Raw genomic sequence first — 14,660 nt, 5'->3', positions numbered from 1 at the left:
TTCTGTTTTTATTTAAGATAGATTTTGAGTGTTTGGATTTGATTCATTCAAGTAATGTTTATCAAGCACTTTACCATGAGCTGTCTACTGTGTTGGCCGTTTGTGGTTTGAGGAGGTGCTTGTGGAGGGCTGGCCATCATTTGTGAGGACTGTGGTGTTGAGATCTACACATCAGGCTGAGAGTTGGACCAAATCATCTTGACCGTTGCTCCCATCTTCAACATTTTATTATTTTATTCAGTGCCTATTTGTATTGAAGTTGGTGTTGGAGTTTTCTTTGTGGTTTGTTCTGATCACTTCTGATTTTTAATAATATGTCATACATTTGTGTAGCATTTTACAGAACCCCTTCTAGTTTTGTTAGAGGGTAGAGAGTGCTAGTTACCCCCTCTCCCATTTCTCAGCACTTGGGGAAAGATACACAGAACGAAATGAGGTGAAGTGTGTGCATGGAGGCCAGTGCCTCTAAGAGCACAGCACCCTCCCTCCGGGAGAGCTCGACTGAAGGATGAGGCCAGGGCTCTCGTGACCCCCTTAGGATTCCATCTGTTCAGCCACTGGAGGGCAGAGTTACTGGAGACTTGCTGGCCCAGTGCTCCCAGAGCTCCTCCCTCAGCCCCTTCTAGGCTTCCTCGCAATTAGCTTGGAGCACTTCATCTCTGGCCAGAAGCCTCCAGTGGTTCTGAGTGCAGACTCCTGGCCTGGCATTTGCCATTCTCCACGATGTGGTGCTAGTTGCCCATACCAGCACTTTTCCCAGCTGCCAGGCCCCATGATCCCTGAGCAGGTCCCGGGCTTTCCCTCTTGGACTTCTGTCATCCTTTCTAACTAGAGCCCGGACCCCTAATCTATCACAGTGCTACCCCACTTCTTCCAAATGTCACCTCTTCCAGGGAGCCCATCCTGCTTCTCCTTGCCAGTTGTGGTCTCTTTCCTGCTGAATCACCCTGGGGCTTTCCTGTACTGTGTATCTTTGGCTTTATGTTCTGGTTATTTAAGTACTCGTCTCTAGAATGTGAGCCTCTAGACAATCTCTTATTCATCTTTGTGTTCTCTATAGCACCTAGGACAGTGCCCGGCCCGTGGTGTATATTCAGTCAGACCTGGTTAGGTTATGGCTGAGCAGGGATGGATTTAAACACACCGGGGCACGGCAATCAGCCCCGTGATGCCAAAGTGCTGTCATCTGCAAATGCGTTTACTGGGAAGCTTGTCGGCCATCATAAGGAGCTGCCTCTCTTAAGACCAACAGTGTGATCTGGAAGGAGATCTGTTCTGGTGTCATGTGCTTGGGTCTTTGTCTCTAATTCACTCTGTCCTCTGGGCTGTAGTTTCCTCATCCTATAAAAATGAGAGAGTCGAACCAGATGACTGTGATGCCCCTTCCTGTTCCAACATAACATGATTTCATAAAAATACATTTATTTTTATTTTATTTTATTTTTTGAGATAGTCTCACTCTGTCGCGCAGGCTGGAGTACAGTGGCGTGATCTCGGCTCACTGCAACCTCTGCCTCCCGGGTTCAAGCCATTCTCCTGTCTCAGCCTCCCAAGTAGCTGGGACTACAGGCACATGTAACCACACCTGGCTAATTTTTGTATTTTTAGTAGGGATGGGGTTTCACCATGTTGGTCAGGCTGATCTCAAACTCCTGACCTCAGGTGATTCACCTGCCTAGGCCGCCCAAAGTGCTGGGATTACAGGCATGAGCCACCGTGCCCAACCATAAAAATAAACTTTAACCACCTGGTGGTTTTATGAGCATGCTTACCAGTTTACCCCAGTGCTACATGACAGGCTGACTTAAGTGACTAGTTGGCAGGTTCGTTCAGTAAACGCTCATGGTATGCAGGATGTTTGTACTCCTGCAATAAACAGATGACAGAGAAAACCAAGACACTGTCCCTGCATTCAAAGGTTTGACATCCTCAACTTGCTGAGGCTCCAAATCTGCACTTCGCACACCCATTACATGCACACCAACCTTGAGTGCTGGCACGTTGTGTGGGAATGAGGAAGTGTGTTCTGATGCCACACATGGGACCTGACGTCCTCTTCAAATTAATCCCTGTCCCCTGCCTCTGCTAAAGAACTCTGAAATAAAAGGGGGTGGGAGATGGTGATGGTGAAAAGAGACTTGTGTCCTGTAGTGATGGTGAGGATGAGCAATAGACTCGCCTGTTTTTCTGTCATACGGTGGCACACTGAGTCCCCGAGCAACTCCTCTAAGAGATGCAGGTCCCTCTCAGCCACTCAGAAAACTCCAGCAGGGATTAGAGCAGGATGAGGTGGGGGCAGGCAGGGCCTGTTGAGAGCTGAAGTTTAGATGGTGAGCACAGAGTCCCAAGCCTGGGAGGGAGGTTGTCTGTGGAGTGTGAAGAACTTGGCTCAACCCGGCCACCAAATGCTGGGAAGCCTGACAGGGGAGTGAAAAATGAGCCTGGAAGAGTTGGAGCCAGGAAGGCAAGGAAAATCAAATCAAATCTGGATCCTGATTTAAAAGGCATTAGGCCGAGGGGAGCCAGGCACCTGAACATACTTTCCACAGCCTGTCATGCTGGGCCTGCCTCATCCGTGCGCAACGAGGGGATGTCGGGCCCAGGGAACTGGTTCCTAGGCCACTATCCCCCAGTCAGTCCGCTCAGGCACAGGCACGACCCCATCAAACGCCATACTCTGTTGGGCTGGAGGCCGGGAGAGCTGCTGTGGCTCAGTCCAGAAAGGAGTGAGGAGAGACTGTTTCTGGAGCAGTCTGGCACCAGTCAGTCCTCCACATGCATAGTGAACACTGGTATGGGATTAATGAATTATCTGAGACAAAGCTCTTTTGTCATAAGGTCAAGTTATCCCCAAGCCCACCCCACACTCTTTATTTTTAGCAGCCAGGACATAGCCATTTGGGGTCTGAAGTGAAATTCTGGACCCTCAGTGCTGGAATCACTCGTGGAGGCACTTTATAGAGAGTGATTTCTCAAGGTGGGATCCTGCAGAAACCACTGGGTGCCTGCAGAGTCCCACCCAGACCCACTGAGGTGAGACCAAGGAATCTGCACTTGAGCACACTGTCCCTAAACAGGTTCTTCTATAAGCCACTCAAGGGACAGCCGTTAGTCTCCAGAGACGGAAGCAAAGGTCACACCTGCAGGTTTCAGCTGCCCCTGGGGGAGCACGTGGGAAGTGGCTGGGCAGTGGAGGAAGGGGTGACTGGGCTTCTGCATCTTGCCTGATTTTACTTCTGAGGGTGGCGGGTCTGACAATCACAGGCCCTGGGAAGGGGCTCTCTGTTGATAGGCTGCTTGAGCATATTGCTGACTTATAGATTGGTGATTTATTTTATTTTATTTATTTTATTTTGTTTTATTTGAGACGGAGTCTCACTCTGTCGCGTAGGCTGGAGTGCAGTGGCACAATCTTGGCTCACTGCAAGCTCTGCCTCCCGGGTTCACGCCATTCTCCTGCCTCAGCCTCCTGAGTAGCTGGGACTACAGGTGCCCACCACCACGCCCAGCTAATTTTTTCTATTTTGTTTAGTAGAGACGGGAATTGGTAATTCTTATTATCACCATTATCTCCCCCATTATCACCCTCCCGAGGAATCCCCTAGTGAAAATTTAATACGACAGTTATACTTTATACTGTATATGTGTACTGTAGTATATCTGTGGGTATACATAAAAAGAGTAAGACTTTTTGCCCCTTACTCCCGAAAACAAATTGTCCGCCCCTCCCCCCACCTTAGGGATGCTATTACCCCCTTGAGAATGCATCATATAGATTAAATTTTATAATGCTTATAATCTTCTGGAGTAGAGGTGTGGAGTCAGAATAGAGAGGGAAAAATATGGGTAAGAAATAATAAACCTGGGTAAGAATAGCATACAGAAATAAGCACTGTACAGTCTTGTATTATAGTTGTTAGAGATGGGCTGCAAATGTGACTATTTGTTAGCTTTCTGGAAATCATTTTGTCTTTAAAAAATAAGCCCATTTGCTCAGGACATGCATCAAAGGCCTAACTAGTGGGAACTCTAGAGATTATGTGTGGGTATCTACACACGTGCCTGTGCATAAACAAGGGAAGCTGTCTGGATGCTAAAGGTGGTAGGGGATGCTTTTTGGGCAGAAGACTGGAGACCCCTGGCTCTGTCATTGTTCTATCTCCCCTCCTACCCTGAACTCAGATCACCACTATTGTCTGCTCCACACCCTCAGCCCTGTTCCCAAGCTGGCTCAGGCCCCTTCTCGCTGCTCTTCGCCTCATCTGACTTGTGGCCCTCGGGTCTCTGTTCTATACTTGGTCATGCTCCCTGAACCTCTCCAAAGTTTCAGTGGGGAAGAGAGGGTGAGGGCAGGACTCGAGCTGTGGCAGAGTATGGGTAAATACCTCAGGGAGGACCAGTTCACCTCGACCTCTTCTTCAGGGAGCAGTGGCCAGCCCGTGCTTATAAACATGTGCTTGCCAGAGTGCAAATGATCAAGAAACGTCAGGGCAGGCAATCAAGAAGCTTTGTGTCATGGGGCAATGGAAAGAATAGAAGCACAGATTTTGTAGCCAGGATATCTGAGTTTGAATTTCTTCTGCTTACATTCTCTAGGCTCCATAGCTGAGATGGGAATAGTAATTCCTACTTCCCAGCATCGTTGGAGGGTTGATGCAATGGCAGATGTGCACCAGCACATAGCAGTTGCCTAATAAAATGGTGGGCATCGTAGTACTATAGTAATACAATCAGGATCGCTGATCTGTCCACAGCACCGCTCTAAATGGCTTACTTTGAGAATGCTTTAAAGTAAAAATGCAATATTCGACTTAAGAAAGCAGATAAGCAGGGAGAAGATGGCCGCCCCAGCAGTGTCCGGTGTCTCCCGGCAGGTGCGATGTTTCAGTACCTCTGTGGTCAGACCGTTTGCCAAGCTTGTGAGGCCTCCTGTTCAGGTATACGGTATTGAAGGTCGCTATGCCACAGCTCTTTATTCTGCTGCATCAAAACAGAATAAGTTGGAGCAATTAGAAAAGGAGTTGTTGAGAGTAGCACAAATCCTGAAGGAACCCAAAGTGGCTGCTTCTGTTTTGAATCCCTATGTGAAGCGTTCTATTAAAGTGAAAAGCCTAAATGACATCACAGCAAAAGAGAGGTTCTCTCCCCTCACCACCAACCTGATCAATTTGCTTGCGGAAAATGGTCGCTTAAGCAATGCCCAGGGAGTCGTTTCTGCCTTTTCTACCATGATGAGTGTCCATCGCGGAGAGGTGCCTTGCACGGTGACCACCACATCTCCTTTAGAAGAAGCCACACTCTCTGAATTAAAAACTGTCCTCAAGAGCTTCCTGAGTCAAGGCCAAGTATTGAAATTGGAGGCTAAGACTGATCCGTCAATCATGGGTGGAATGATTGTGCGCATTGGAGAGAAGTATGTTGACATGTCTGTCAAGACCAAGATTCAGAAGCTGGGCAGGGCTATGCGGGAGGCTCTCTAAGTGTTGGTTTTCTGCCATCAGTGAAAATTCTTAAACTTGGAGCAACAATAAAAAGCTTCCAGAACAAAAAAAAAAAAAAAAAAAAGAAAGCAGATAAGCAAAGGTAGAAAGAAGGCTAAAATTACCTATGGTTCTGCTTTGCTCTCAGTCTGTATTATTGTTTTGTTTAATCGTTCTGTCCTATAGTTCTTTTCTAAGCTGGGGGTTTATTTTGTTTTCAACATAGGAATAACTACAGGATTTATAGGGGCAGAGTGGCTTGTGGAACCATCACAGGCCATGGGTCGGATTTGATTTTTAATTCAATCCCATCCTTTACCAGCTGTGATCATGAGTAATTTGCCAACTCTCCAAGTCATGTTGCTATCTATAAAATGGGGATAATGCTACCTATAATATGGCATTACTTAAGTGAAATATCTTTGCTGCATATGTAATAGAAGTGCTTAGTAACTTTTAGTCATAACTAAAATTATTCATACTGTTTTGTATCCTGCTTTTTTCAGCCAACATAGCATTTTTCAAATCACCCTGTCACCATAATTTTAATGGTGAATATTCCACTAAATTTGATATGCTACCATTTACTGAATCATTCCTCTGTTGGCAGTTATCTTGATGGTTTCTAATATTTCCTTTTATTAAATTAAATTTGCATCAACATCTTTACACATGAAGTTTTTAATTCCATATTTAATATTATTTCCTTGGGATTGATTAGTCAGCAGAAGAGAGGTGAATGGGACAAGGATTCGGGCATCTGTAAGCACAAGTACTTTCCAAGAGGCCAGTCTTCTTCAGCTTGCACTGTTATCAGTAAGGGAGACGACACAGCACCAGTTTTCATGGCCCACCTGCTCCCCGATCTATGAGATTCAAACTCGCCTTGTCAATTTGGAGCACCTCTGTCCACCAGCTTCTTCCTGCCCCAGCTCATAGCTTGGTTCTCTCCGAACCAAGAATCCTTCACTAGACCTCAGTCTGCATCTGCCCTGCAGCTTGGCCTCTTGTCCTGATGCCACACGGGGACCAGCAGGGCCTGCAGGTACCAAGCGGTCAGGAGGGTGGGAGGCAGGAAGCCAGAGAGTCTAGTGAGAGCTGAAACCCGTAATGGCCTCTGCTGGGGTGGCAGAGGGAGCGAGAACAGCAAGCAGACTCAGAGGCCAGGCCTCTTCATCCTAGTCCTCAGAAAGATCAAGACAGCCCAGGGCTCAGGAGACCTTAGTGCCTACCATGATGCCTAACACACAGTAGGTGATTAAGAAGTGAAAACCAAAGGCTGGACAGTGGGAGAGCTGTGAGTGCAAGGAGAACCATCTTCTTCCCAGAGGTTTACTGACCCTGACTGATTGATAGAGGACCTCATAATTTCAAGCTGAGAGACTCTTCCAGCCACACTGGGTCAAATGTTGAACTACTTGGTACTTGTCATTCCTCTTTTTCTCTTTTCTTCTCTACACATCATGATCCTGGCCCACATAGTGATTAATTTTAATCATTCCATTGAAATCATATTCTTATTCAGAGTATATTTGTCAATTTGTCTTCACTGAGCCCCAGACTAGGAGCCTTTGGTTGGATACTGTCTCCCCTGATAGAGAGTGAGCATCCTAAGGCAGGTGCCACGTCCATTGTACTGACTCTAAAGTAGGTGCACAACGAACACAGAGCTGGGTTCTAAGAGGCATGAAATGCTAAGACTCAGTTCTTGCTCATTAATGCCGCCTGATTGAAGTACTAAAATGTTTGTGCATGCACACACTTTCCTGAACTTATATTTGTTTCATAAGATCTGCCAGTGCTGACAGCCAGGTGAGGTACCCCATGCCTATAATCCCAGTACTTTGGGAGGTTGTTTGGGGAGGATTGCTTGAAGTCAGGAGTTCGAGACTACCAGCCAGGGCAGCAAAGCAAGACCCAGTCTCTACAAAAAATAGAAATAAAAAAAATTAGCTGGGCATAGTGGTATGCAACTGTCGTCCCAGCTACTGAGAGGCTAAGGTGGGAGGATCACTTGAGCCCAGGAGTTCAAGGCTTCAGTGAGCTATGATTGCACTCCAACCTGGGTAACAAAGCGAAACCCCATCTCTAAAATTTAAAAAAAAATTACCTTGTTGAATCTGTCTTTTCCATCTCCGCTATTAGAGTAGGCGCTCCTTGTAGGAGGAGACTAGATCCTTAACCTTCTTTACATCCCCAGTGTCTAGCACAGTAGCAGTGAAGGGTGCTCAATGAGCCTTTATCCTATGCATAAACAAACACTAGTAATGAACAAGACCCTATGCCCTATGGTCAGTATATTAATACAATAAAATGTGCAACAAAAAATATAGGAAAGAAGCATGCAGAAGACCTCATGAAGAAGGCCAGTTTTATTCTAGGCCTTTCTAGGGTCAGTAATTTATTCAGTTACAAAATAAGGGTGTGGTGTTTAACAGTGCTCTCGAAGAATACTCCTGCGGGGACACTGGTGAAATATCTTGTCAAAAGACTAGGAAGCCTTGGCATAACTTTTTGATACTTGGAACTTTCTTGCCCATGATTCTATTTGACTCCCCTGAAAAGTAGTGAGCTATGGAGGAACAAGCCTGAATTTGGGGACCTTGTGTAAATTACTTACCGTCTTTGAGATTTTTTTTCTTACCTATAAAATTAGTATGGTAACACTGACCTTACAGAGGTATTGGGAGGATTAACTCAAATGACGTACATAATGTAGCCTGTACTTCCCGAGAACGAACATCCAACCCCCTCCATGCTTGTACAGCAGGGGGAGGAGTAATTGCCTCTGGAGGCCTGTGATGCAGTCTCCACTGACCCTGCAAAAGTGCTGTAACCTCTGCCTGACCTGCTTGTAGGTTGCTTAGGAGGGGAGCTGAGAAGTGACAGGAAAAAGGTTTTGTATGCAGTTTATGAGTTAAGAGAATATTACTTAATTGTGGGTTTGATGGAAAACATTATGTGAGGTTGGTTCAGATCTTTCCAGAGGTCTGCCAGCAACCTCAGAAGTGGAGCCTTATTGAAAACAGCTGGGGAGAAGGTTGGCTCCCAGCCTCTCCTTGCTTTTCCATGCCCCAGAGCTGTCTCACTCAGTGGACTGAGCTCAGCCCCAGGACCCTGCCAAAGGCTCTGGCAGCCTCAGCTGGGGACAGGCAGTGGTTCTGCCCAGCTTGGGGCTCCATCTCAAAGATCGAAACCAGTTAAGCTAGGAATTTGCCAGGCCACCAGTCAGTATTTCTTCCAGGTTTTGAAATTAGCCACTGACTTGAGTTCTTGCAGGATGAGTTAACCAGTGCAACGTTTTCATGGCAGGGGTGTGGGCTGCCTACTGGATGTGTGATGGATGGGCTGTGTTGTCCTTTGAAGTCCTCCCAGCTGTCCTGCTGGGCACCAGCTAGAGAATGAGGATACTGTTCAAAGCACAGCCCTCCTATATGTCCATTTGGAAGCCTCACCCTCCTTTGCTGCAGAGGCTTTTCTATCGGAAGGCTGCTAGCTTTGCTATAGCTGAAGCCCATTTGGTTTTATCCCAACTACTCACCAACCATGTCGATTTCAGCTGACTTTTCTTAACGACAAATATGGCATGCCACTCCCTTATTCTTTCACTTCGAAGGGACATTTAGTCACTGCCAGTCTCTCATTTTATTTACTTTCTAAAAATGTGCTCCTAGTAAATTTGCATAATTTGAATTTCAGTAAAATTTTAAAACTTTTTTTTTATTGTTCATGAAAGTAAAATGTGTTCCATACTTTAAAAGATTTGAAATACAGACAGTGTAGAAAACAATCCCGCCATCCAGTGATGACAGCTATTTACACATTGGTAGATTTCCTTTGTATTTTTTTTCTATTGTAACAAGGAAAAGTATATTGTTATTAAAAGTTACATTATGGATATTAAGTAACTGGTTTTATATGCTGCCTTTTTAGTTAGTACTTCTTTTTTTTTTTTTTTTTTTTTGAGACAGAGTCTCGCTCTGTTGCCCAGGCTGGAGTGCAGTGGCGCGCTCTTGGTTACTGCAAGCTCCACCTCCCAGGTTAACACCATTCTCCTGCCTCAGTCTCCTGAGTAGCTGGGACTACAGGCGCCCGCCACAATACCTGGCTAATTTTTTTTTTGGATTTTTAGTAGAGACAGGGTTTCACCATGTTAGCCAGGATGGTCTTGATCTCCTGACTTCGTGATCCGCCTACCTCGGCCTCCCGAAGTGCTGGGATTACAGGCGTGAGCCACCGCGCCCAGCCCCTTTTTAGTTAATGCTTTCTCATGTTCTTTAAAATTCTTCAAGATAAATCTTAATAGTTATATAGTATTTTGGTCTTATAATTATTTCAAATAGACTATGTTTTTGATACTTTGATTTCTAATATTTAATCGTTTAAATAAATTAAACTTATATCCATCTTCATGGACATCTTTGCTAATTCCTAAGAGATATTAGAAATAGAAGTATTGAATCTTTTTAAGTCTTTGGATAGCTATTTCCAAATTGTTAAAAATAGCCTTATAAGGTCAACATTACTATGCTAATTTTATAGGTAAGAAAAATGAAGTTTAAATTATTACCCTCCCTTCAGCAATGTGTAAGAATGTAATTTTCTCACACTCATAAGCACTAGTTATCCCTTTACCTATTAACACATTTTTAAATGAAAAATATCACATTTTATTTTATATTTGCTTGATTAATTTTAAATTAAACATTTTTATATGTTTGGCTACTACTTCAGAAACTTCTTGTTCCTGTCGTTTACTTTTTTCCTTCTGTGTTCTTTTTATTTAGTCATGTAAACTTTTTATATCTTAAAAATGTTCACCTTTTTTACATATATATTTGAAATATTTTTAATGTGTTTACCTTTTAATTGTTATCCTAAGTTTACTTTTGTACAGAAATTTTAAATTTTAATGGTCACATGTCTTTATGCTTTCCACTATTAGTGTCATGCCTGGAATCTCTAAGATTATATCCACATTTCTTCTAGCTTTTTTTACTTTTAACATTTTAATCAAAATGGATGTTTCTGTGTATAATGTGAGGAAGAAATCTTGAATAGGATTTTTTTTCAAGTTATCCATACTTACTGAATAATCTATTCTTTTCCCATTAGTTTGAGATCAGCTTTACTGTGTACTGAAGTCTTATGTATAGAGTTTGTTTTAGGATTTTTCTGGACTATTTCATTAGTCAATATGTGAACCAAAATGGTTTTAATAATTGTAGCTTTTTAACATTCCGTATCTAATCATATAAACCCACTGGTTACTTTTAATACAAGAACAAAGTATTTCTCTTTATATATCGAAGACTTCTCACATGTTGTTTAGAAAGTTTTGAAACTTTAATTATATAGGATCTTCATGTTTCTTAAGTTTTTTCCTGGGTGAAGTGTGTGCGCATACCTTTCCTAATGGTAATAGCTACTACATATGAAAACAGTTTTAACTTTTGAGTAGTATATAACTGGCTAAAGCCAATATCAGAGGTATAGATGGTTTCCACCTTATGATAGTTCAGCTTATACATTGTCAACTTTATGCAAAAATGATACACATTCATTAGAAGCTGTACTTCAAGTACCCCCACAACCATTGTTTTTCACTTTCAGTGCTCAATACATTACATGAGATATTCAATGTTGTGTTATATAATAGGCCTTGTGTTAGATGATTTTGCCCAACTGTAAGCTAATGTAAGTATTCTGAGCATGTTTAAGGGAGGCTAGGCTAAGCTATGATGTTTGATGAGTCACTATATTTAATGCATTTTCAACTTAGAAAATGTTCGACTTAGGATGAGCTTATTGGGATGTAGGCCATCATAAATTAAGGAGCATCTGTATATGCATAGCCTTTAATGCTTTTATCATTGAACAAAAGTTACTAAAAATTAGTGAGCCAATCATTCAACTCACAAAATCAAAGGCTAGAACAAGCCAAAGGAAAGCAGAAGCAAAACATTTATATAAAAGGAGAAATGAGTTTATTACAAAGAGAAAAACAATATTTAGGAGTCAACTTAAGGACTGGTCTTAGAAATAGGAAATAGGCCAACCCTACTAGGCCATTCAAAGAAAAACGGAAAATACACCTAACATTTGGAAATGGGACTCTAACCACTGATCTGTAGTTAATAAAAATGAGATTTTCAGGGTAAACTCTGATTTGAAGATATTGAAAGAAGTAGATGCTTTTCTAAGAAAATTAACTTAAAAAGAAGTTGAAAACCTGAAAAGTTCAGTGGAAGAAACTGGAACAGTTGAAGAAATACATCCTGAGAAAGTTCTGGATCCACATAGTTTTATAGATGAGTTCATTAAAACCTTCAAGCAGTAGATCATTCCAAGCTCTGTATTTGTAGCACAAAGGTTATTTACAGTATGAAATGGAATATTTATTCCATAGTCTTTCTCACCTTTATACACTCAATTCCGTGAAATTCTTGGAAAACTAGGATTGGGGTTGTAAGGCATCTTAGAGGGTAGGAAGGCTTCTTCTGACAACATCCCAGCCAGACGGCTCTCCAGCCTTCTATGAACATTCTGGGGACGGGGATCTACCATGTCGCAGTTGGTCCATTTGGTTGTTGAGGCATTGTTGGTCTTACTTATATGAACCTAAATCTGCCTCTGGAGAATTTTGGACCCATTTCTCCTTGGCCTGTCCTCTGGCACTACATAGCATGTAGACTTTTATACAAGAGCTCATCATATATTTGAAGACAGATGTGCCCTCCTTTTGGTGTGTTTTACTCCAGGCTAAATAGACCAACTTCCCTCAACTAAACTTTATGTTCCTTCAATAAACATCTGTTGAGCACCTGCCAGGTGCCAGCCGGACATTGGGCATCATCCCCTCACACAACATGAGCCCCTTCCTCAGTATCCTATTAACACGTGGCACTTGTACCTGGATGCAGTCCGTCAGTGATGCCCATGTGGAATGGGACTGCCCACTCCCTGTGTGGACACCATGCTCTGTTAATACGGCTTAAGGTTAAATCGTGTTTAAAAGACTCATGCTTGGCTCCTTTGATGTGAGCTGCCCTTCCACCCTAATTTTGTCTAGTTGATGATTTAGAACCTTCACAAGACGTATTCTCTCCTAATATGTCTTGATTCGGACCTTTGTTCTTTTATTTTATTTTGAGAAAGCATTTTGCTCTTGTTGCCCAGGTTGGAATACAATGGCATGATCTCGGCTCACTGCAACCTCTGCCTCCAAGGTTCAACCGATTCTCCTGCCTCAGCCTCCCAAGTATCTGGGATTACAGGTGCCCACCACCACACCCAGCTAATTTTTTTTTTTTTTTTTTTTTGTATTTTTAGTAGAGATGGGGTTTCACCATGTTGGTCAGCCTGGTCTCGAACTCCTGACCTCAGGTGATCCACCCACTTCAGCCTCCAAAAGTGCTGGAATTACAGGCATGAGCCACTGCACCCGGCCTGACTTTGTTCTTTTAGAACATTGATTCTATCAGCCAATATGTATACTCCCAGGATTAATGCCAACTTCAGTACTCGTGAGCAGCCTTGTAGTCCATTCAAGTAATAAATTCAACAGAATAAAAATGTTCAACAAAAGAGAAATAGGAAGTCCTAGGACCTACCAGAGAGACCATGACATTAATTTAAAAATACTTATTGATCACCTACTATGTGCCAGTCATTGTACTGGGAGTTGGTAGTTCACTGGTGAGCCAAAGCTTTGTAGCTCTTTCCACAAACAGTTACAGTTTAGTGCATGAGACAGGCCGGAGTAACTGTGCACACAGATGAATTATAAGCTGTGATGAGGCCCACTGAAGGAAATCCCGGGGTGCAATGAGAGCATAACAACATGACTTAGTTTGGGAAATCAACAAAGGTGTCTCTGAAGTGACACCCAGGCTGGGATATAAAGACTGGAAGGAGAGACATCAGTCAGCTAGCCACTCAGTGCTGCCAAAAGGAAGTGGCCATGCTGAGTGTGGAGACAAGTTCAGAATAGGTGTAATGCCTGTTTCCCTCTCATGAGTAAGTCACAGTCTTGCAGTAAGTTGTGCCAAATATACCTGGAATGAATAAAAACATAACCCGTGTTACTGGCATAAGGGCTGTCACCTCAGATTGTCATGAGCCATTCTGGTTTAAAATATTCTCATTTTTCCAGTAAAGTCATCCAAATATGCTTGGAGTTCCAGTATTTTGATGTTGAAACTTTTATAGCACCAACTCCTTCTTGCACCTGGAGGCTGCTCGTAAATCTCTCGTCAGATAATGTGTCCTGATTTTTTTAATGGAAAATATGGTCCTGTGCTTGGTGTAGGGCAGAGAGAAATGTGGAAGGTGATGTCATGGTGATTAGTTGTCTCAGATTTTCTGGGATGGGCCTGATTTTAAGTAGTGTGCACTGTGATCAGATCAGCATGCACTCATTTTTAACACGTGATCACCGTAGGTAATAGTGTAGGTGCTGCAAGGTGAAAGCAGGGCAAGATCAGAGGCAGCCAGAGTAACTGGGGAGGCTCTCTAGAGGCAGAGCAAGTGGTCCTGGAGGAGCAGGCAGAGAGGCGAAGAGTGCACTGGTGTGGCCTTTTGGAATTGCTCCTCGCTTGGCTCTGCCAGCAGCGCACATTTCTAAGGCCCCTATCCTGTTCACCAGACAGCCAGACAGTGTATGGTGAAGATGTTTCGAAAGGACACATCCCATAGACAAATAGAAATAGAACTATGATTATCTCCTTTTGCGACAAGGAAGTAAGTAAAAATTGATTGTACCAGCATTTAGCCCTGGCTTTAGAATATTATTTTTCAGACTTACAAGCAAATACTACCTACTTAGAGGTAGAACTGAGTCCCCATTACCCAATCTCTGGGTATATTTACAGAACTAGGTCCACTGTGGCCAGGGGCCAGGAGCAGCAGTGGCCTGAGCCCTGCATGGGGTTAGGGGTCTTTGCCTTAGAGAGGGTCTGGGTGAGTCATTCAGGTCAGGGCTGTCCTTATTGAATGCGTCTTCCCTTCAGGTAACATAGCTGAGCAGTCAGTGCTGAGAATTCTGACTCTGCCCTCACCTGTATTTGGTGGCAGTCCTTCCCAGGGGCAGAAGACGCAGCCGAGGGCCAGGGAAACATTGGTTTTTTCATTTCCCCCTGTCCAGCAAAAGGAAGGGAAAAACATCAAGCTTGGAAATGG

General features: G+C 43.5%; 1 protein-coding gene and 1 pseudogene across 7 annotated transcripts in view; both read left to right on the top strand.

The window, feature by feature from the left end:
- The window catches only part of MYLK (myosin light chain kinase), a 287,445-nt gene that overhangs the window by 116,968 nt on the left and 155,817 nt on the right, over positions 1-14,660 (top strand). The window lies entirely within an intron of this gene.
- Positions 4,834-5,569, top strand: LOC112619275 (annotated as a pseudogene). Its single transcript, XR_003118203.1, has one exon. The product of XR_003118203.1 is annotated as an ATP synthase subunit O, mitochondrial pseudogene (transcript).

This window comes from Theropithecus gelada, chromosome 2 (assembly GCF_003255815.1).
Source record: "Theropithecus gelada isolate Dixy chromosome 2, Tgel_1.0, whole genome shotgun sequence".
Taxonomy (NCBI): domain Eukaryota; kingdom Metazoa; phylum Chordata; class Mammalia; order Primates; family Cercopithecidae; genus Theropithecus; species Theropithecus gelada.
Note: the sequence above shows the minus strand (reverse complement) of the source record. Positions and strands in the feature narration are given on the sequence as shown.